The sequence below is a fragment of the Nilaparvata lugens genome, chromosome 1 (assembly GCF_014356525.2).
Source record: "Nilaparvata lugens isolate BPH chromosome 1, ASM1435652v1, whole genome shotgun sequence".
Lineage (NCBI taxonomy): Eukaryota > Metazoa > Arthropoda > Insecta > Hemiptera > Delphacidae > Nilaparvata > Nilaparvata lugens.
Genome location: NC_052504.1, coordinates 61,369,541 through 61,393,883, shown reverse-complemented (window position 1 = coordinate 61,393,883; position 24,343 = coordinate 61,369,541). Strand labels below are relative to the sequence as shown.

General features: G+C 34.6%; 1 protein-coding gene across 12 annotated transcripts in view; it reads left to right on the top strand.

Annotated features, from left to right (window-relative positions):
* The window catches only part of LOC111047531 (neuropeptide CCHamide-1 receptor), a 190,420-nt gene that overhangs the window by 57,029 nt on the left and 109,048 nt on the right, over positions 1 to 24,343 (top strand). For 3 of the 12 annotated variants that reach the window (XR_005572604.1, XM_039438744.1, XM_022333296.2), the window contains exon 1: positions 12,418 to 12,488. The exons of 3 other annotated variants lie outside the window; for them this stretch is intronic. The gene's annotated coding sequence lies outside the window, so the exon portion shown is untranslated. Of the gene's footprint in view, positions 1 to 12,409; positions 12,489 to 17,327; positions 17,706 to 24,343 lie in introns of those variants that run through there. 6 more of the 12 variants (XM_039438722.1, XR_005572606.1, XM_022333299.2 and 3 more) reach the window with 6 other exon arrangements.

The window sequence follows — 24,343 nt, the reverse complement described above, 5'->3', positions numbered from 1 at the left end:
AGATACTTATTCACATGAAAATTGTGATGGAATTGAATGTCATCAACTGTATGTACATTGTATATTGGACCATGAATAAAATCTTCCAATTTATTAAATTTATTTATTATACATGAGCATATTTAAGTGAAATTGTTATAACTTTCATATTGTTCGGTATCGAATAAAGGCTCAATTCCTTCCAATTTGTTTCATCGCTTTTTCCTTTTCGAAAGTTTTGAGTTGAAACTAGGTATCAATATTCAATTCCAAATCATTAGTGCGAATTTTATAGTGAGTCTTTTTCTGATATAGATCTAGATATATAGAACTTGATATTTTCATTGGAAATTGGAGAGATGATGTGCCTATATTTGAGAATATACCATTTCTCCGCGATTGAGAAAAGCCCGGGGTGCCGTGAATATGTGTATCAAAGTCTGAAGATGATCTAGTCATGCATGCATCTACTTTTTCCCATACATGCAGGAAATTGTGTGTAGAGTACAACCATACTTATAAGATATGGTAAGGTGAACGAGGACTTATAGGTTCTCATATAGGAGCCGTCAGCACATTAGGTGGTCCATTACCGTGGAGTGATGGAGATGCATTAATGCATTAATAACACACTACCGAACAAGTCTTGCTTGAGGGACGCGACCGGTATTATGAGAGAGCTAGGGTATTTTCTCCTAATACTATAAACATCATTACCTCCATTAGCGTACTTCTCTTGAATCTTCTTCAACTGATCATTATTGAAATGAAATTGATACTCAAAAAATACTTCATAATCACTCCATTGATATTCTTCTGAAATCCATTCAGAATTTTCAGAAGTATTTCAATGACATTGAAGGAGAGAAGCTTCGACAATCAATATTATTGTACTAACCATTATCGGATTCGATAACCTTAAAAGGTCTGTTGAGATAAACATTGTTAAGTTGTAATGTATCTCAATATTTCATTGACAGAAAACTGAAAATCATTTTGAAGAGGGAATAATTTGCTATCAAACTCGCATTTGGAGACCTTTCGTTTTCAGGTGAATACTCCATATTTATTCATTGGAATATCGTTCTTGATATTATCCTTCTCAGTAACTGGACATTATGTGACTGAACAGATTTGTGATGTGACAAGCATTCTTCTACAAATTGATCATCTTATCTTTCAATCTAAAACGTTTTCCATGGAGAGTTGTGACTGATAGTGCCATCAGTAATTTGAGAATGTTTTCAAGTTGAGAAGAACATTGTTGAGAGGTTAATAGATAATAGATAACTCATAGTTTTCATCTATTCTACAACTTACAGAGAATACTTCCAGGTGTTCTGAATATTGAAAACTTTTTCCTTGTATCTATCAGTACTTGAATACAATTTCTATAATACGAAAAGATTGAATACTGTTGGTGCAACCTCATATTTTTATTTGTAGAACATAATCCATCATCTTAGTTTATAAAATTGATAGTAAAATTCTATCCTGAATGAAAATATTCTATTCTAAATGTAAGAGTTGAATTCAATTCATTGAATGAATAATAGACATTTTGGAGATTTCTAAATATATAGAGATTACTAGACATAACATCTATTCAAAATTCCGTTTTGATAAAACATATTTAAAATTCCCCTCTTTATATGACCTCAAAATTCATGGGAAATATCACTCATAATAAATTAATCTCCACTAGAATTTTCAAGGAGCAGAGACAGACTTGAAATAATATCAGACCACTTGAACATTATTTGTTTGAATCAAGGCGTATCAGGGTGACTCATTTTTTCATTTTCATTTCACAAATGCATCGTCTCGCACCAGAAACGTGAAATAGAAAGATGTTCAACTGTCAGATGAGATGTCTTATGCTGCGTTTACTTAATCCTTCTCCTCGGAACGTCTGTCTTTCCTTGGGATTTTTCTCGTCTTTTCCACTTTTTTTGCAGAATAAGTTCATCTTAATCAAACGCATTACATCGTTCAGCTCTGTCACTTTCCACATTTCCCCATATTTTCTTGCAATTGCCTTTCCAGCTTCGAGTCAATTTTCATCGTTTTCCTTCTCATTCGCATCAACGATGAAATTTTGCACTCCATCGCCTTCTCTCACCTTGGAATTGAGCACAAGTAGTATGTATAGGTTAGCAAACAGAGAAACAGATTTGCATAATTCTCCCTTCTGCTGAAAGACATTTGATGTCCCTCGCTCACTTCTCAAACGACGCCCATTTCAGCCCCCCCCCCCTCCACCAACACCTCCACTACAACCCTGGATTCCTTCGCAATCTCAATTTCACAGCTCTACAGACGATTAACCTTCAATGCCTCAAGTTGTTCAGGCATCGACAAGCTCCACGGCTTGACGTTGTTGTGAATGGGAGCGCTGTCCGCTTAAATGCTCCAATGCATGTCACTTGCATTTGATATACTCTCACCTATTTCAAGCTCAAGTCACAACCTTCTGCTCGGAAATACACTAACTTAATTTCTCATTATGAGTTGCATGCAAGTTTCTCATAGTTATTGAGGATAGCAGCAACTTAGTGGCATTCGCCTTCCCCGGAAGTAATTATTGTAGAGATAACTTATTCAAAAATCATATTATTAATGACAAATTTCAATGAAAATAGTTCATTTCATCTCAAATTTATAAAAATATTCATCCCACGATATCATAATGCGCCATTACAAGTTGTATGAAACATGTATGGTGATTCAAATGACAGGATCAACCAGCTCGAAATCTGTTATTAAGGAGAAATATTGTAATCGAAAGTATGAGCTTGGAATATCACAAAACTTGTTGTGATTAGAATAGATTGAATAAGTTTCAGCCTACTACTTAACAAAATTTTAAATTCCAGTCCATTTTTTTCCAATATGATACTATTCACAATAACTATGAGAAAATAATACAAACTTACCTAAATACCATTATGCTTTCCGAGTCCAGTCACTATTTGAATTGGTGCTTGCAATATAATTATAACGTACTTCTGATTTTTTAATATATTGTTTGGATATATGAAAGAAGTCTAGAACCAATTTTTTCATGCAAAATTTTCTGTACTGAATATAGAGTGTCCCTAAATCCTCGTATTTTCGGTTCTTATTCCAGTTCTCAGCTATTCCCGCAAAATCCGACAGAAAACTTCACTCTCGGCTCTCGCCTTCCTTCTAGATTTTAAAATTCCGAATAAAATGTGATCATTCTGAGCTCTCTTTAATGAGTACTGAGTGAAATTTTTCAAATATGAGTAAAATTTTGAGAAAAAATTTGTGTTATGAATTTTAGTTTTAATGAACAATATCTTCCGATTGTCACCACCAACAAGTATAATTCTGTGATCTACAACCTGAGAACAGCTAGAGCGCTCTATCTCATATAGATTTTCAGACACACCTGCTAGCAATGCTCCTTGTATTTGAAAAACAACAAATATATTGTTAGGCTCAACAATCATAACCTTCATTGTCCCTACATTGAAATCTCGACAATGATATTATAAGTTAATAAGATCATGTTCTATCAGAATCACCCATTAGATGCACTTAATTTAGTTGAGAGGCGTGTATAAGACGTTTGAATAAAAATTTCAAACACTCATAACTTTCGACAAAATGATAAGATCTCCTCGTGCTAATCCTATCATTTTCAGCTCGTCGAGGCGGTTCAAATTCATGTGTCATGAGACAAATTTGTTGAAGAAATGGAAGAATTATTGTTGAGTGTACTTAAACCCTTATTTCCATACACAAATAAAATATCAGAAATATAGAATAGATATTTCGGATAATATTTCGAATAATTTCGAATTATTCAAAATTCAGAAATCATCCAATCATCAATACATAAACGTGTGTATTCGTTATAAAAATAATCTTTTCTCAGTATATCAACATGATATAAAACAGAAATCGAGATATTTCTTCAAGATTGATGCAAAACCATTGACCTGTTGTTAGAATACCTGGTTGCATTCCAGTGTCTCATCCTCTGAAATTCCTCAACCGAAAATCACTCCTCCGAAAATGAGATGGTCTGCTTGCTGAGTGATCCACGCCTGGTTGGTCCTTCCTTAGCCTTAGCATACGTAGGTTGTCAAAGGGTCATCGAGTGGGTGCTGGCAAAGGCAAGTGATAATGAGTTCACTCCCTGGGTAGCACGATTCGCCTCACGGTCCTCTAATCACCGACTTTGATTCTCGTAAAGCTGTTTCAAAATGAGGGCTGATTGCTGCATCCTTTCGTCTCCAAAACCCACTCATGCAGGATGCAGTGTACGATGGTATCCAGAATCCTATTCGAAAACAGCTTTGAAATATGCATGATGTCTTTTGAAACGACTGCAAATTCGTTTAATTCTTCTTGGAAAACCTATAGAGCTTATTATATCAATAAGGAATATGATGGTAAGATTGTAGCTGCTTGACCACAGAGCCTTAGCTGGTGAGAGATTTTGGGACTATCAAACTCATAAAATATCCAGGTGAACTGTGAAACTACTCCCTCTAAATGTAATCCTTATAGAGAGTTCTGTGAAATTGAAGGCTTCAAAGAATTCATATTCTTCGGAATTGTCAGTAGTTAATTTTTCTTATAATTGCAGTGGTTAATTTGAATTATAGCAGTACTAAGAAGATTAATGAAGGCACTTATTTAACTAAAGAGCAGTACAGCTCTTAAATACGAACAAAATGGACAGGTCAGTGTGCTTTCCGTGACCTCGAAGTTGTAATCGCAATCATACTTCTATAATAATTATATAAATATAGTATTAAGTTATCTTTATCAACGACTCCAAATGTTTTCATAATTGCTAACTGTTTAGCGGTATCGATTGAAATTACAATCCATTACGCACCTTATACTCGGTCTATTTGCGCCTTTATTCTCAATCCTAGTTATCAGGCCTTTGTTTTCTGGATTAGCTACTCAGAATGTGTATTCCCTCACACTTGAATCAAACTTTAATTTTTATACAGGAGATTTGATACTGATAATGATGCAAAATGATTTTATCTTTCATACTCATGACTTTGCAAGTCTAATATCACTGAATTATTAGGAATACTTAGTAAAGTACTGAAGGGGAATAACGACAAATTATGCTACAGTGAATTTTTGTCCAACAGTTTATATAATGTATGTATACAGAGTGTTTCCCTATCAATATTCCAAAGTATTGTTCCTGGGTAGGAAACATAGCTAAATATAATTTCCAAACTGTCCGAAAGTCTCATCTAGTTACTCACACAGCCCCCTTTAAATGTTTTTACTTACAATTTTTTTTCTAATTGATTACGGGGCATATGGAATTGGAACTTTGCACAGATATTTATGACAACTGAACAGAGTTACAATGAAATAATGACAATTTTCCAAATTCATGATACAAAATGGCGGTTGTTTAAAATGTAATTTTGTAATTTCTAATATAACTAGCATAATAACATTTCTGTGAAATACACGGATTTTGTTTTGTTATTAGAGAAATAAAATCTTTAACATCCGCCATTTTCCTTTATGAATTTGAAAAATTGTCATAGTTTTTTTGTAGCTAAGTCTAGTTGTCATTAATGTCTGTGCAAAGTTTCGCTTTGTATATTCTGCCATTAATCGGGAAAATTGATAAGTGAAAAAAAATTATGGCTGCGTGAGTAACTTAGGACTTTCGGACGGTTTGAAAATGATATTGAGGTATGATTTTTACCCAGAAACAATCCATTAGAATGGAAGGGAGTTCTGAAACACTCTGTGAAGAGAGCCACAAAAGTGGACATCGGAGAGCTCAGAAACACATAAAAGATTCGAATATCACAAGAAAAGTAGAATATTAAAATATTCAAAAGAAAATAAGTATAAAACGCTCTGAGAAAATATCATCCGTATAAATATCATAGCGTGAATCTATGGATGTGGATCTCATTTGAAAGGCTTTTTCCCTACTTTATGGATTATTCCTGCTCTAACGTAGGTAGTTTCATCCAAAAACTAACTGCATCCACACTCACTACTATATCCATTCGTATTAAGTTATAGAAAGGAGTGAATTTCGATAATCTATACAGTTTTAGGACAGCAGCAACTCTAAATAAAAGTGCATTTCATTCTTCTGCGATGCATTTTTGATAGGAAATCTACTGAACCACATACCCTTGAACCAAATCTTCACAATGATACTTCTCTTTGAATTTGAGATCCAGAGTCCCATTATTCGAGCTTTGGCGATGCATTGTATCGATGACCTTCAGGTGCTACCGCGACAAAAGAATTCACGGCAAAATATGAAATGCTATCAGGGGAGAGATGTGTGATCTCTTTCTCACAGAGAAGATGAAGAGATTTTTATGAGCTTCCCTGGTGCTTTGTAGTCTTCACAGAAATTTCATCCACGATGAATCGCATTTTCTGCCGTCTAGAATCGCATTAGTTTCAATCGATAGCTACGAAGTCATTGCAGCATCAACGTTTTGGCACTCAGATCCACGCTAATATTTCTCCAACTACAAAATATAATAGATATTCCCTCAAATCTTTTTCACTTATTATTCATAACAAGTTATTATTGTTCAAAAAATTATATAAAAAATAATGGATTAATCTGATGTTTCTGATGTACGGAGAGTATAAACTTTGGTCTGCTAGCACTGAATTTTTCATAAATTATCTCCTAATTTATCATTTTTAACACGGAAGATGAACTCCAATATGCACTTTTCAAGCTCAACGAAATTGGGTCGGACTTCAGAATCTCACCTTAAAAATTCAATATAATGGCATTCAGAGGAAAGTCTCCAGTCAGATCGAAAATCGCTAGACAACCAACCATTAGATCAAGTGAGAGACTTCAGCTACTTGGGAACCAATTAATTAATGCCTATTGCTCCTTCATCGATTATCGATATGTCACGAGCGTAATAAACCTGTCTGTGTAATCATTACTTTGATTCCTCATCAGGCGTTTCTAGCATTCCTATAGCTTACTTTTGGAATGACAAATTATTTTTATTGAATGAGAAGATACGAGCAGAAAATCACAGAAGAATATTATATTACATTCTACTCCTTTCCAACCCTTGGGAAATTAAAATACGTTTGCAGTTGCCAACATATTTTTGTGGATCATTATTAACACCAATAAGGGAACTGGTAAAAGTTATCAAGACAAGAGGACTAACTAACTATTTTTAGTACAAACCGAATAAAGTTTTCTGGCCATGATTGCAAGCTTGGTGTGATTTCTTTGGTGAATCAAAGTTGTTTGTATGTGTAATGAAGGGGAAATGAGATTCGCATGCTGATTATTCCAGCTCTCCTGTTCAAAGTTTGCCAATTAAATTCTTGGTTAAGATATTCTCGCCATTGAGAAAAAGTTGGTTTTTACTAGACTGATATCGTTGAAGTTTGACTCCTTATTTCATTAGAAATAATCAACGATGTACCTGATTCCACCTCAACGTGCACTACTAGTCAAGTTAATACTAATGGAACAATCTTTGTAATCTTCGAAATTGAATCTCCAGTGAAAATGTTCTCAATCCTTCGACTGAACATTATTTCACCTCTTCAAATGTCCCTGAAAATATCAATTTTAGAACAGTAATTCTACCAATTCAAACAGTCTCATAATGAATTGTAATGTAATACAATATAATGAAATCTAATATAAATAGTGAGCATTAATACAAAATATGATGAATTACTAAGCCTAAATACCAAATTCTTTTGAACAACTAGAATTTCAAAGACCTTCCTGGAATAGGAATAGAGGAGAACCACAGATGACAAGCATGCAAATGGATAAGCTTTGAATTTTAATATTCGAAAATTTCAGAGAAAATTTTGATCGATGCAATCAAGTTTCGCTCTCTTCTATCAATCTGTGTGAGTAACTGACATCAGCTAGTCAACAATTTCAGCAACCAAAGCTTATTACAACAAAAACGGATTGGTGGAGTTTATCCAGAGAACGTCTTCAGTGAATTGTGACAGTGGGCTCCAAATATACTACGACTCTACATATCCAAAACTCATTTCCCATTTCAATGATGAAACTGAATACCAATCAAAAATTTTGATCAGGGACTACTTTGGAAACGAAGCCTAGAAGTCGGGACAAATCATGAAAAAGTTTGGGATATAAGTATGAATGATGAGAAACCGTGTTTTCAACATTCCAAAAATAAGATAAATCTTTATGAAAATTGATGGAAAATTTACAAAAAACATTTGTTGAAAGCTTTTTTACTGAATAATCCAGTATCAATAGGGTGAGAAGTTCATCATAGATCAATATTACCAATGAATTGCAAATAATCTATTATTTGAAATCAGGATTTTGAATAAGTTTGACAGTCAATCCTATCGCATCACTCACATTCATCATAGGATCAAATCCAATACAGATCAAAATAAAATTCAATATTTCAATTAAATATTACTATAATTGGAAATTTAGCGAGTGGGAAACAATTGAAAACTACTTCACTGGATTATGCTCTTTAGGTAGTCAACGTTTGAGTGAGGTCTGAAGAGTAACCCACATTCGAAATCGACTAAAAGGACTATACATACTCTCAGATGCCCTCGTCTGATGCTTTGAAGGTTCATTTACTCTGTAGACAGAAATGTCTTTCAGATGAAGTAGAATACACACATCTCACGCATACAAAGGAGTAATCATTCTAATGTGTAGCCTGCATGAGAAAAGCAAGTTTCAGAATCCTCAACTCTTCCCATTCTCCTGACATACTTCTGATCAAGTATAAAACATTATCTGCCTCCATTATTTCCGATTTCCATGACTTGAATCAGCTCTATTGTATCCATGATAGATCTCGTATTCCTTGAAAGTTGGGAATCATTCATTGAGTATTGCCATCTATATAGAATATATTGTATATATTGCAGCTCCTAAACCTGCATCATCAATAATATGCGTCTCTGATTATGATTGTAACAACAAATCACAGCTTATTCAGATAAATTATGGACTTTCTAGACTCATTAATCGAATTATTGATTGAAGAAACGACACGGGAGTAATAACAATGTACATTGAAACAGCTTCCGATAAAGATATAAATTTGTATGCTGATTCAAAACAAAGATACATATATCACAGATTGCCTCATAATTCATTATGAGAAGCGTCACTATATTTTGAAATTCAAGTGAATATTACAGAAAAAGGAATATTAGTTAATCATCACTCAAGAAAATACATGTATGAAATTGAAATCATTGAAAACTTTCAATAATTAAAATCATCGCATTACTGGGAATACACTGCAATCTATAACATTTGAATTATTTTTAACAATAAGTAACTTAAACATTTTTATTTAATTTTTTTTCGATAAATGACAAAATAGTGACTTTCGTAGGCATAACAATGTGTTTGGAAGTACAATAGCAAGAAATTATCAAATTGAAGAAGTAAAGTGGAGAGTTTTACTTCTCGCGTCTTTTTCGCACAAAAACTCAGGCAATTCATTTAGGAGCGCGTTGAATTTTTTCTTGTCCAACGTTTGAGTTTCCTGATGAAATTCTCCAAGAAGATCGTGCTTTGAGAGTAGAAGAGATGAGAAGAAATGTGTAGGCATCAACTTACCTAAAGTGATGAAACAACAGCAGAACAAAAAGCTTGAGAGGATGTAGAAGATGAGCCTGTGATAACGTCAATGTGGTGAACGGCTATTAAATGTTGCAAGAAAAGTTCTCGAAGCATTTAGTTAGTGCTCACCTTTTTACTAACCGGTGTCAGAAACAGACAGGTAATACAAGAAAACACTTTGAAATTCCTCTACCATCAATGGATTTTTTCTTAATTGTTCTATCTTTCATCTTCCAATTTATTATGGCTCACCTTCATCGCCTAATTCGGAATTTCAATACTTCAATAACCGTTTTTGCTACACATCAATGACGGGATAATACAATAAACAAGATACATTAATATTCTTAGGATCAATTTTGATAGAATTCATTAGAGACGTTTTGAGACATTAGAAAAGATTCATTTGAATTGGCATACATTTCTGCTGCTTTTTTCAATATGATATAATACAATACAACATACAATAATCTACATTTGTGGAGGCATCAAAATATGAGATTTTCAAATTATGAGGTGGAAGATAAGGTTGACCACTAGAAGTTAGATATTTCTCAGAATTTTGAATCTTCCAGGAAAGAGGCAAGATATCTTCTCTATATAATAAACTCTTCATGACAGTCAAGGGTGATCATATTTTATAACATAAATCCATTATACTGTGTACGGTAGTTTAATGGCATAAAAGGGAGAACTCGGTTAGCATCTATAATATTATTCAATAAGTGGTTATTGAAGTGTCTAGACAAATCTATCAGGTTTGAGGAATTCTTTGGTTTTCTTGAGTATTATCACGACCAAGCAAGAAAATCCCATTTGATAAACGATTCTACAGAACAAGGAAAGCAGAAGTGCCAAAGCCATGAAATTTGAAAAATAGTGCTTGTTCATGCCAAATCTTCCAGCATGGTGAACGTATATGAGTGGGGAGCAGATATCGTATCATTCAAAGGCTCTGAACGAAAAGATAAATGTCATGATTCGTCACACCAGCTTTAAATTGCAGATCGGAGACGGAAAAAGGGTTTGGATAAGTTTCCAGCCCTGTTTTCCGCATTATGTAATGTATGGTTCAGATCATTACTTTCAATGCAACCTGACAAAACAACACCTTGTTCGTTCAATTGAAACATTCATTATTCAATATCCACCTACAGTTGGAGTAAAACACATTTTTCTTTTCAGAACATTCATTTCGGAAATAAATCTACTTTCAGTGTGAATCATGCTTCCATTTACTTATAAGTTATAAGACTGGAGTAACCTATTGTCAGAACACCTGTGCTATTCATTCCTCGTTGCTCACTTATTCAAAGCAGCGAAGGAGTTTGTGTAGCGTAGCCACCAGATGCAAACCATCATTGTACATTTCTGTTCTCTGCATACTGTGTAGTTTATACAATATTATACTCTACAGTTTGGCTCGTAGTTCACCGGGAAACCAGATCTATGGAGAATTATGAGACATGGGGAAACAAATATATTAAACCCCAAGAGAAACAAAAAAATCTGGTGTGGCGCACTCACACAACTTTCTTTGCCTTAATGAAAATTTATCACCTGACGCTAGTGTTCACGCGTATCTCAAGTTTACTATTCAAAGATCCAAGCCAGCTGTTGACAGGACAATAACGCTGGAGACACACGAAGTCTGCTATCTCTTCATAGTAAATGATTCAATAGAATCAACAGTTGCCAACAGTTTTCAATTGAAATAATCACATTTTCTCGAATTTTAAGCTCATTTTAAATTTCAGGTGGAAATGTTACAGTCATTAATTGTAGAAATTTTCATGATAAATCTTTTCCATTTGGAACTTTATGTTCAAATTGTATCTGAAGCCTGATAATCAGGAATCTAAAATCAAACTTTGCATAGATATGGGGCGGAGTTCCTGGAATTTTTACAGATATGGGACTTGTGGCAGTTGATAGAGCTTATCAATAAAGCTTTAGGTATAAATTTGATCAGAATCCTTGGAGCCGTTTTTGAAAAAATCGCGCAAAACCCTGTTTTTGACAACATTTTTGCCATTTTAGCCGCCATCTTGAATTGCATTAGATCGAAATTGTTCTTGTTGGATCCTTATATTGTAAGGACCTTAAGTTCCGAATTTCAAGTCATTCCGTTTATTGGGAGATGAGATATAGTGTACACAGACACACATACACTCAGACACACACACACACACACACACACACACACACACACCACACACATACACATATACACTCATACAGACCAATACCCAAAAACCACTTTTTTGGACTCAGGGGACCTTGAAACGTATAGAAATTTAGAAATTGGGCTACCTTAATTTTTTCGGAAAGCAATACTTCCCTTACCTATGGTGATAGGGCAAGGAAAGTGGAAGCAGTGTTTCGGAAACATCTCTTTTCAATCACCCTCTATGGGAGGATGGAATAGTCTCCAGCTTTATAACAAGATTACTATAATCCATTTGCCTTCTGAGGCTGGATTGCTTAATTTTTAAAAGTCATAATCCATAAAATTCAATTGAAGAATGCTGATAACAGTTTAAGTTGAAGATTAGCCTACTTCACAAATCTATTTTCAATACAAACTTGTTGATGAGTTGAATATTAATCCAATTGATGGAATCCATAACAATTCCATTGGATTTTTTCCATGGCATTTAATTTTTAACACGAGAATCCTGATGCTAATTCACGTCTGATCTACATAGCCAGCCAATCATCAGTTGAGCAATTATAAAACTTTTCAGTAAACTTTCCATTCTTCCCTTGGTAAATTCAGAAAAATCATTCTTTGCTCGCAGATAATATGAAAGCGCTGGAAAATGCTTGAAGGTCATTAGAGATCGAGAGGAAGTGTACTTCTAATATTAATCCGAAGGTGAGTCTTAACTTAAAAATTTTCAGCATAGCAATTTATTTTTGTAAAAGTAGAGGGAATATTATGAGTGAAGAGTAAGTTAAATAATAATTCAATTCCTGAAAGAATTACCAATCTTGGTAACATTACTAATGAGTTTTTCTTCCAAAATATATATTGAATCTTTGACCATGATGGGAATTTTTTCATTTGAATCCACTGTGATTGTATTTCATTGCATTTCAGTCATAGAGAACAAATACATCATTTACATCATTTTTATTTGAAGAATTCCTCGATTTTCTCCTTGGGGTACGAACAGAACGGCCTGGTCGATTCTTAACTTCAGGTCGCGATCGCGATCGACTTTCATTTATAGCTGCGCACAGACTGCAGCGCCACGAACACGCCGCACATTTCATTTTTCATCAGCTGATGCTACGTTTTTTTATCTGTACCTTAGTGTTTCTGTACAAATAAAGGTATAATCAGCTGATGAAAAGTGAAATCCGCGTGTTCGTGGCGCTCAAGTCTGTACGCAGCTTAACACAAACACAACATTGTAAAGCATGGGTATGAACAGTTCGGTTACGTTTCGGTTTCCGTTCAGCAAGATAACATGCTAATGGACCTAATTTTTTCATCATTGACAGCTGATTAGTGGCATCGATTGAAACCGAAATCTACAAGGCGACTCACTCTCTGTATTCTTTGATCACATTTTTATCAGAGTACTAGCAGGGCACCCGTGCTACGCTACGGGAATTGAAAGATAAGATTATTTTTGTGAACCATTTAATTATAATCTAAATTCTACCAACATTGTTATAATCGTTTTTGAGATTAGGCCACAGCTTTGCATGAAAACTATTGAGTCAAATCATTCGATTAATCATTGATGTGTTGGAAGTGCTCTATAGAATAGTAGTCCAATTGCAGCGAATTTTCTAGAATATTGGGCGGGGTTCAAGAGTCAACCTCGACTTTATTCATTGGCAATTAATATGTCCCGTTGACAGTTATCAAATTAGCTGTGATTATTATTTTTTTTTTTGCTTGATGCAATTGAAGATTAAATTCCAAATTTAGTTGATTCGGAATTTGATGACTCTGGTATCCATGGATCTCTTGCTTATTCTGGAATTTTTGGCATATCCTGTAGCTTACTTTTCATTTCACTTATCCAAAAGTGTAAGAGCTGCCAATCCACTGATTCTTTATTCCATGGAAATCCATTAATACATAAGAGTCCATTCATAATAGTTAGTATAACATTTATTGTGCCTGATTTCTCATGTCTTAAACTTCACTACCATAAATATTGAAGTGGGGTAATTTTAATGTCATTTTGCATAAATTTGAATAGAGTTCATTCACTTCGATTATTGACTACCATTATATGATTTTTTCTGATCTTAGCTTGAAACCAAAAGCTTAGGGATGTGAATTTTGATGTAAACTAACATTTAACTTAATTTTATTTCCATCCAAATTGACAACTTTAGTATTTACTTGTGATATTATGTTTTTTTCGATTTAGTTTTCAGCTGATTTTGAAACATGAAAATATCAGGCCCAGTAGCACAAAACCATGTTCAATTTTAATCAGGATTAAATTTCATGAGAATTAATCAGAGCAGGGATTTTTTTCAATAGATGGCCTCTCTCATTGGTTCTCGTGATATTTAGTCCAGAATAGGAATTAACAGTGCAACTGGCTCTCTCAAGGCCACGGCTGCGTACAAACATAGAGCAACAGAGGAACCAATACAACAGAAGCTGAAGAAATTAGTTGCATTTCTATCACCTCACAATGAACATTACATTCAACTATCATATGTTTGGAGAGATCGATCATGAATTTCTTTTGCTATCATCCTGTCACTTTCTGAACCTATTATACCAGATGTTCCAAGAATACTGCAATGTTTTAAAATAAGGTCGCCTAATTTGGTAACTCAACTACAGCTATTATAATCTTTTTCATTTGCTCACACTCTCTTTCGTTTTCAACAGAGTATGGAAAACTTTTTTCTGATCAGCTGCTACTTGAGGGACCAATAATCCTTTCTTAAGGAACTTCAGCGAATTTTTCCAGAGTTGAGACCTGTTCCAAAATAATGTTTTTTTTCGCAAACCCACTATATTCCTGATTTAATCAAAATCGTTAGAGCCATTCTCGAGATCCGTCCGACATACATACATATCCACAAATACACATATTCAAACAGAAATAGCTTACTAAGTATTATTCACTTCAATGATTATGATTTCATTCAATGAGAGCTTATTTCACATAATAATAACAGCTGGCATCAAAAGCAAAAATGTCAAACATGATTGAAATTGAAACAATAGCAATCATCAACATTATTATCTTCATCTGATTTGAAGTAACCAAATTATAGTAAGATTCACATCAATGTGTCAGCATTGTTTGAATGGGGAGCATTGATGCTATTAATGAGGAATACTGACAGTCAACGAACTGTTATGCATATTCTCCAATATTTATAACGAAAGCTTTCGTTTCTATATACCTTCTATTTTCTTTGGTAAAACAATCAATGTTTGAGAATAATATTGATGCATGGGAAAAGCGCCTTACTTCTATGGAAGATATTAGCTTCTACATTAGGAAAAGGAACAACAGCTATTTGGACGTTTTAATAAATAACCCCTTTCTTCCGCCCAAGTTAAATTTTGGCCGAATTTCCTCATTCTTGGAACAGATTCCACAACGGACACTTCTGAAGTTTTGAAAATACCCTCCATATATCATACTGAATTATTAAATTTCATCGAAATTATTTAAGCAGTTATCGCGATCGGATATACAAACAAAATTAAATTAGTCTTGATGGAATAGGATCACTTGATAGAAGCAACTCCCGTCATGAAAGTTTGTTTTATGAAAAATAAAAACTATCTATACTCCCAGGAATAGCTCTGATTGAAGCAGCAGTGCCCGATCAATTTGTTCTCGATAAATGCATCTTGATTAGTTCTTCAACTTGGTGCCAACCTAATGAAGTCATCTCAACTTAATGCCAACCTGTCAAAATTATTGATTTAGTTGCCAGTTAACAACTGTTTCGAAGAGGTACCCTTAATAGATTATGAATCTATAATAATATATGATATGGACATTTCTATTATAATAAGGAGATTGGGAGAAGAAGAATATACATGCTAAGAGACGAACTTTAAACCCTTAAAAACCATCCTTAGAGTTGAAATATCGCCAAAAGATTCCTTAGTGAGCACCTAGGACGTTTAAGGAAGCTATATTCCAAGTTTTGTTGCAATCCATCCAGTAGTTTTCCAGAAATCGTAATCAGTGATTCAGTGAGTCAGTGAGTCAGTGAGATAAGAATTTTATAAGTTTATATTTACACACATCAGAGAAATTGGATCATGGAAATAATTTTTTATTTGAACAGGTATATTAGTCAACAAAATTTAGTCTTGTATTGTCTGGAACATTCTAATTCTACTCATGATGCAGTTTTAATAAGAGCTCAAGCTCTTCATCATTGGTAGAGTTATCGAAATCATCAAGAGCAAACGTCACACAGAGAGTGAACTATGGAGTCAATTTTTTTAGACCTCAAGTTAATACTCAGACCAATTGACGCGTCAAATTGGAAATTCTAAAGCAATACTGGAGACACTATTCGGGACATGTCCTTATATGATATTCCAAATTATGCAGCGGAACAGATGTGTTAACATCGATCTCCTGGTTATTGCGATGCATTTCAGAGGTTGATTTATTGAATACGGAATTCATTCTTGGTCAACGGAGCTCGACTCTGACTCCTATCAATTCTCACAAGTGAAGATCGCAACTCATATGACGATTCTGGGTAGGTAACAGCTTTAATTGCATTTATTTCGAATGGGACGAGTTTTGGAAAAGCTCAAAAATTAACAAACTGGATGAGGTGAATTACAAACCACTAAACGCTGAGAACAAAGCAGCAGTAGAAGCCAACCCAATTTATACGAGGCGTGTTGTGGTGCGCTCTAACCAAGACTGATGGAAATTCAAGCTTTGAGCTGAATGAGATAATTTATTCCTGTCCTCGATGTGGTATGCAAATTGAATGGCATCCTTTCGCCCACAATAAGTCGATATGAGCAATTATTTATCAATTGAGAAATTCGAGGACAGTAACCAAACAAATTAAGGTCCAGGTCATAGCTTAGTGTGTCATGTGCGTCAGCTCCAATACTAGTCCAATCACGAGGTAGTGAAAAAGGGCCGTTTGGAGAATGGATTCCAAACACACTAAATTTTTCGTGCAAAGATTCTCGAGTATTGAACAGCTTAAATACAAATAGTTCACCTCGTAGCCCTGGAGATTTTTACAGGTTGTCTTGAAAACCGCGGATTTTCAGTTCATTCTCCAGTTCTTTGACATTTACGCCAAATAGAGCTGTTGGACAGAAAAAATCACTCACGCATTTTCTTTAGATAATAGAATTTCGAATAAAATGAAATAGTTCAGAGCTCTCTTCCTGATGTAATATTCCCTTTTCATTTTCGTTAAAAATGATCAATAACGCCAGTTAATGATTCAATAATACATTTTCATAATTGAGATTATATATTTAATTGATTGCTTATATTTCTACATTGTTAGAAAACGATCTAGCAACGTAGCAAAGCTGGAAAAAGATAGTGTTATCTCCTGTCTGCTTTGTCGGATGATAGACATCAACACCAATGTTAATAAACTACTGCCATTGTAACGTGGACCTCACTATAATGCATTTATTTGCGGAGTTGCACCGTTCGGAACAATAGGCAGTTAATCAGCAGCAGTCGATAGTGGGCCTACAACTCGTGATTATTCACAATCTGTTCAACATTTCCGTGCTTGCGTTCTAGTATGAATACTGCTATCTTTCAAGAGAACTCAAAATCTTTCGAGATTATTCTGTGATAATAGGATGAAACAGTTCGTCTCAGCAATGCAGAAGCTGAACTCTAGGATTAACGTATGTACTATGTACCTCTACTATTCACCAAATTCATTACATGAGCGTAGCGAGCTCGTAGTTAATTTTTCCAGTCTATTCGCGTTTGTTCTTAAAAGAAATATTCATTTCCATAGAGGTAGTCTCATTGCTATAGTGGAATCCACGTTATAATGACAGTGGAGAAAATTAGAGTAACAGCGCTGCCGATTCTTCCTTGCCTCTGCCTTCTACAGAGGATAGCTGATATAGGTACGGTATATCTGATGTGATATCAACTGTTAACTCTTATTTCAAATGATGGATTATTTGTATTTATCACCCCTCGTATGTTGCTTTTCAACTATTGAATAATAAATTTACATTATAAATTGAGATAGTTTTTTTTATCTATTTATATTTCCACCATGTTAAAAACAATCTGGCATCGTTTCAGAGCTGGGGAAGGATAACACTATCTTCTTTGTCGAATGATAGATAAGGATAGCAACACCAACGTTAATCAAATACTGCTATTATAACGTGGACCTTACTATAATACCGTAGAACTTAGCTGATTCGCTTCCTATACAAGAGACCCCCTGGGTTTAAAAACTCACTCATGAACTGTTGTATTGATCTCTGAGATCTCTTACAAGTATTATAATTACAGGTGGTCAGATCGGCAGTCACCTCCATCTAGACTGTTGCCACAGTAAAACATGTAGACTGTGCTATCTGCGACATCATTCCAACTTCCAGAACCCTTCTCCCATCTCCCTTCTTCATCTTATTTTGCTCTGGAACTCTCTCATATCTAGAATAACTTCTTCTATTGACCTGAGCTTTTTGCTATTCTCTATTCCCTCACTTTCTCTGTCTGGTCTTCCTTGACAAATCTTCTTCTTCTTCTTTTTCTTTTCTAATTTCTTGGGTAGACAAGGCTCATCAGCTGGGTTAAAGCAACTTGTCTAGGGGAGTGAACCTTATAAAAATCCTGTGAGTTCAGATGCAGCAAGGTGGCGGCCTCACCATTGAACTTGACCTGCGCAGTGCTCGTAACGCGGCCGGGGAATCTTTCACTTACTGGTAAACTTCAAGCAGCCTCGGATGGGATCGCAACAACGGATAATAAAAATGGACTGCCGAAGAAAAGACGATTTGGAATAGCAGAAACAATAAATTTTGCAACATGGAACGTGAGAGGAGTGAATTGGAAGGCTGAAGGGAACAAAAGATTGGGTAGAGTACATTGAAATTTGGAGTGGAGTAGACCAAAATAGGAGAGCTAGCGCTGGAGTGATGGTCTTGGTTGATCGGAGATGGAAAAATAGAATAGAGAGTTTCTCCTTTGTTAGTGGAAGAATAATAAGGGTCCGATTCAAGATGGACAGAGGTTACTTGACTCTATTTGGCACGTATGCTCCTGAAGAAGGGAAGAAAGAGGCTACGATAGAATTCTATGAAGAATTACAGAAACAGTTGACCGCATGCAACAAAGCAGACTATGTAATTGTAGCTGGAGATTTGAATGCTCGAGTAGGAAACCAGCCGATTCCACAGGTGGTAGGAACATTTGGGAAATATCACCTAAATGAGAATGGTAGGCATTTGCGAGACTTCTGCACATACAATGAGCTGAAGATCACAAATACATTCTTTAGAAAAAATACATACACAAATACCTGGTCAGGAAGAGGATACAGATCTCTGATTAACTATGTGATTGTGAACAAGAAACTGTCCGGACAGGTTCAGGATACCAGAGTTTATAGAGGTGTGATGTAGCCAGTGACCATTTCCTCGTGGTTTCCAAAATTAATTTTTGGGCAAGATGGAGGAAAGCGAGTAAACCTCAAAACAAAGCGGAGAACAAAGTATTCAAAGTGTATCTTTTGCGAACCGAGAGTATAAGAACTTTATATCAGACAAGACTAACACAAAGGCTCTCTACAAGACCGACAGCATCAACAATTGAAGGCGAATGGAAAAATATCAAAGACTCTATCAAAGAAGTAGCCCATGAAATACTTGGCACGAAAAAAAATTGTTAAAAGACGAAGAGGTTTGAAAATTTGGAACGACGAGATTTCTCAAGCTATTGCAGACAAGAAAAAAGCATACAAGGAACTCCTTCAGTCACCAACAGACCACACAAAAGAAAATTATCGGCTCAAACGTAATATAGCGAAAACAACTGTTAGGAAAGCACATGAAGATTCATGGGATAGATTCATCTAATCAATAGAAGATGACCTTCTTGGCAGGCTGGAAGTTGCTTACAAATGGATGAGACACCTCAATAGTACGGTCAAAGAAATGGCTGAGATAAAAAATGTGAGCGAACATGAATGGATTGAACACTACAAAGAACTGTGGTATGACCAAGATTTGCCAGTCATGGAAAGTATTGACCAGCGGATGGATCCAGTGAGTGATGTTGATCTCATAAGCATTGATGAGTTGGAAGAAGCCCTCAATCAAATGAAAAATAGGAAGGCCTGGGGTGGATCTGCTAAATATAGAGCTTTTAAAATATGGCGGAACATTACTTAAATTTCGACTGATTCATCTAATCAACATGTGCTGGAAATTACGTTATTTGCCTGAGGAGTGGATGACAGCTTTAGTAATATCTCTATTCAAGAAGGGAAGCAGAAAAGACCTGAATAATTATAGAGGTGCTTGATATGCTTGTTGAACAATGTCTATGAATTGTACAGCAGAATTCTGAACAATAGACTTCGGAAAATCTCTGATGTACTCTTATTAGAGGAGCAGGCTGGTTTCAGAAAGGGCCGATCATGTATGGACGATGTTTTCTCATTGAAACAGATCATAGCAAAAAGAGTAGAATCCAATTTAGAGACACACCTGCATTCGTGGACTACGAAAAAGCGTTTGATAAAGTCAATCGTCAATTATTGTTAGATAAGTTGATCAATCGAGGTTTCCCGATTCATTTAGTCGAAGTCATCAAGAGTTTGTACAGCGAGACAAAAATAAACCTAGACTGCTCAGGCTCCCATTCAGAAGAAATTGTTATCAATGTTTGTTTGAGACAGGGTTGTCCTCTCTCACCAACTCTCTTCAATATTTATGCGGACAACCTTTGTAGGAAGTGGAAGCAACAAATTCACCCAGGTATACAACTAACACACAATATTGTTGTCAATTCATTATGGTTTGCAGATGATCAAGTGATATTGCAGGAATCCGAGGACAATCTGCAAAGAGCAATATACCAACTCCATCTACTGAGCTCAGAATATAATATAAAGATTTCCTTGCACAAAACAAAAGTGATGGCGTTTCTGAGAAGTCTCCAATACGTTCTAGAATAGTTCTCAACAACAGAATACTGGAACAGGTATCACATTTCAAATATTTGGGATGTGATATTACATACGAGGAAGACCAGGACTTGAATGCAAAAATTAACAGATTCCAGTACATATGCGGAACTATTAACAGAACTCTCAAAAACAAAGCCCGGAAAGAGACGAAACTCAAATTTTATAGAGTAATGGCCGTCCCTACATTTTTGTATGGCTCTGAAACCTGGGTACCAAAGAGAAGGGAGTGAAGCAGGTTACAGGCGACCGAAATGAGATTTTCAAGGTCAGTGAAGGGATGCACCAGAGAGGACAGGCTTTATAATATCGATATCCGTAGAGAGCTCAATGTGATCTCTATACCTCAACAAGTTGACGAGAATCGACAACAGTGGAGAGAACACGTTGAGAGAATGGGAAACGGAAGAATCCCGAAAGCTGCCATTGCTTACAAGCCAGAAGGGAGGAGAAGTATTGGCAGACCAAGAAAAAGGTGGTAGAATGTTTGAAGGCGGAACAGGTATTAATGCCTACCCCTGTAAGAAGACGACGACGACGATAATTACAGGAGTAGGTTCCATGGAGATCCTATTCCAATTGAATAAAAATACTTTCTGTCGCTTCAAAACCTTTGTCCGCCATCTTGGATCCATCATATGGATCCAACTAACATCATTTCGAATCCAGCTTCATTCTGAATCCAACTTCATTTTTTCAAACGGGAAGGTGGTCATGTTTTATATACATGATTTTGATACAGAATTTCGAAGGAAATTAATGGCGAAGCCTGCACATCGATATCTTGAACCGTGTCAATGATATCAACATTTCAAGATACTAATAAATTAAACAAAAATGGAATGGAAGAGTACATTGATTGATAATCATTAGCTTCTACTTACAAATTCAACACTTTGAACAAAAAAATTTGTCATAGCAGCCTGAGAGGGCCGATTGCGCCCTAACTTCGCCCTCCCAGGTATAAAATAAAGGCAGTCATTCTATTCTATTCTATTCTATTCTATTCTATTCTATTCTATTCTATTCTATTCTATTCTATCTATTCTATTCTATTCTATTCTATTCTATCTATTCTATTCTATTCTATTCTATTCTATTCTATTCTATCTATTCTATTCTATTCTATTCTATTCTATTCTATTCTATTCTATTCTATTCTATCTATTCTATTCTATTCTCTATTCTATTCTATTCTATTCTATTCTATTCTATTCTATCTTCTATTCTATTCTATTCTATTCTATTCTATTCTATTCTATTCTATTCTATTCTATCTATTCTATTCTATTCTATTCTATTCTATTCTATTATCTATTCTATTCTATCTATTCTATTCTATTCTATTCTATCTATCTATTCTATTCTATTCTATTCATTCTATTCTATTCTATTCTATTCTATTCTATCTATTCTATTCTATTCTATTCTATTCTATTCTATTCATTCTATTCTATTCTATTCTATTCTATTCTATTCTATTCTATTCTATTCTATTCTATTCTTTCTATTCTATCTATTCTATTCTATTCTATTCTATTCTATTCTATTCTATCTATTCTATTCTATTCTATTCTATTCTATCTATTCTATTCTATTCTATTCTATTCTATTCTATTCTATTCTATTCATTCTATTCTATTCTATTCTATTCTATTCTATTCTATTCTATTCTATTCTATTCTATTCTATTCTATTCTATTCTATCTATTCTATTCTATTCTATTCTATTCTATTCTATTCTATTCTATTCTATTCTATTCTATTCTATCTATTCTATTCTATTCTATTCTATTCTATTCTATTCTATTCTTCTATTCTATTCTATTCTATTCTATTCTATTCTATTCTATTCTATTCTATTCTATTCTATTCTATTCTATTCTATTCTATTCTATTCTATTCTATTCTATTCTATTCTATTCTATTCTATCTATTCTATTCTATTCTATTCTATTCTATTCTATTCTATTCTATTCTAATCACAAGTAGCATTATTAATTACGTGTATGTTACAGACAGACAGACATTAAGGGAAGCGAGTAAATATAGAACTTATAAATAATTAATATTGTGTGTATTATACAGCTGAAATCATGTGTCGGCGAATAAAGTCTGTCTGTTTGACAGTCTGTATGATATCTCCCAAATAGCATCAGCTTTTTTAAATGAATGGAAAAATTAAAGAAATAGCATGCAATTAATTCCAGCTGACTAAATAATAAAATCAAAACAATTTTTTTTCTTATGCACTTTCAATGTTATTTCAATATCCTGAAAAAGGACGAATGAGTGAGTCAATTTTGTTGTCCAACGAACTTGACTTGTAAAAATTTTCGAAGAATCCGTGTTCAAAATTTGAAGTTGATCCATCGATTCTCTCTAATTTTCGTGTCGAACATACAAGCAGACAGGAAATGATTCGGCCTCCAGTAAGTCAAAAGTGAGAGCTTCGCTAACGCTCGTTCAACTATAGTCGCACTGAATGTTCATACTTCAAACTGGTTTAAAGTCACTTCCATAGTTAGTCCAGTCATAAGAAGGAGATGTGTTAGCAATATTCATATTGTAGTTCTGATTTTTTATTATATTATTCGGGATACATGAGATAAGTCCAGAACCAATTTCTTCATGCAAAGTTTCATTGTGCTAGATATAGAGTGGCTCAAAAACCTCGTATTTTCGGTTCATTTTCCAGTTATTAGCTATTTCTGCCAAATCCAGTAATCGGACAAAAAATTTGCTCCTGCCTTTTTTCAGATTATTGAATTCCGAATAGATTGAGATCGTTCGGAACTCTCTATCTCCAATGAGTACTGAGTTATGATTTTTAAAAGGATTAGATTTAGAGAAAAAAATCAATCTTGAAGAATTTCAATTTTTGATCAACAATATCTTTCGATTGTTACCATTTACATGTGTAGCCTAATTCAAAATCTTTCTGGGCGTATTTTTGTGCTCTACAATATGAGATCAGGTAGAGCGCTCTATCTCATATAGATTTCCAGTTACACCTGACAACAATGCTTCTTGTATTGTGAAATAACCTCATTTTCAGCTTCAACCATAATCACCAACTATATTGTCCTCACATTGATATTTCGCACAATGATATGAGTTCATGAGATTATGTTCTTTGAGAATCACCTGTTGGATACTCTTCACTTCAGTATCTCCTAGTGGAGAGGCGCGCATATAAGGACACCTCAAGGATCAGAATTTCAAACACTTATAACTTTTGACATAACGCTTGAATCTCATTTTACTATTATACACTTCATTCTTCTCGACTCGTCAAGGCGGTCCAAAACCATGCAACATAACTCAAATTCGGCCAAAAAATGGAAAATTCATTGTTGAGTGTACTTAAGCCCATATTCCAATACACAAAAAATGACAATTTCTATATCTGGGCCAACCTGTATCTAGCACAAAGAAATTTTGCATTAAGGAATTGGTTCAAGACTTCTCTCTCGTATCCAAATAAGATTAGAAAATCAGAACTGCAATATAAATTGCTAGCCCCAATGTATATGCTGACTGGACTATATAATAATA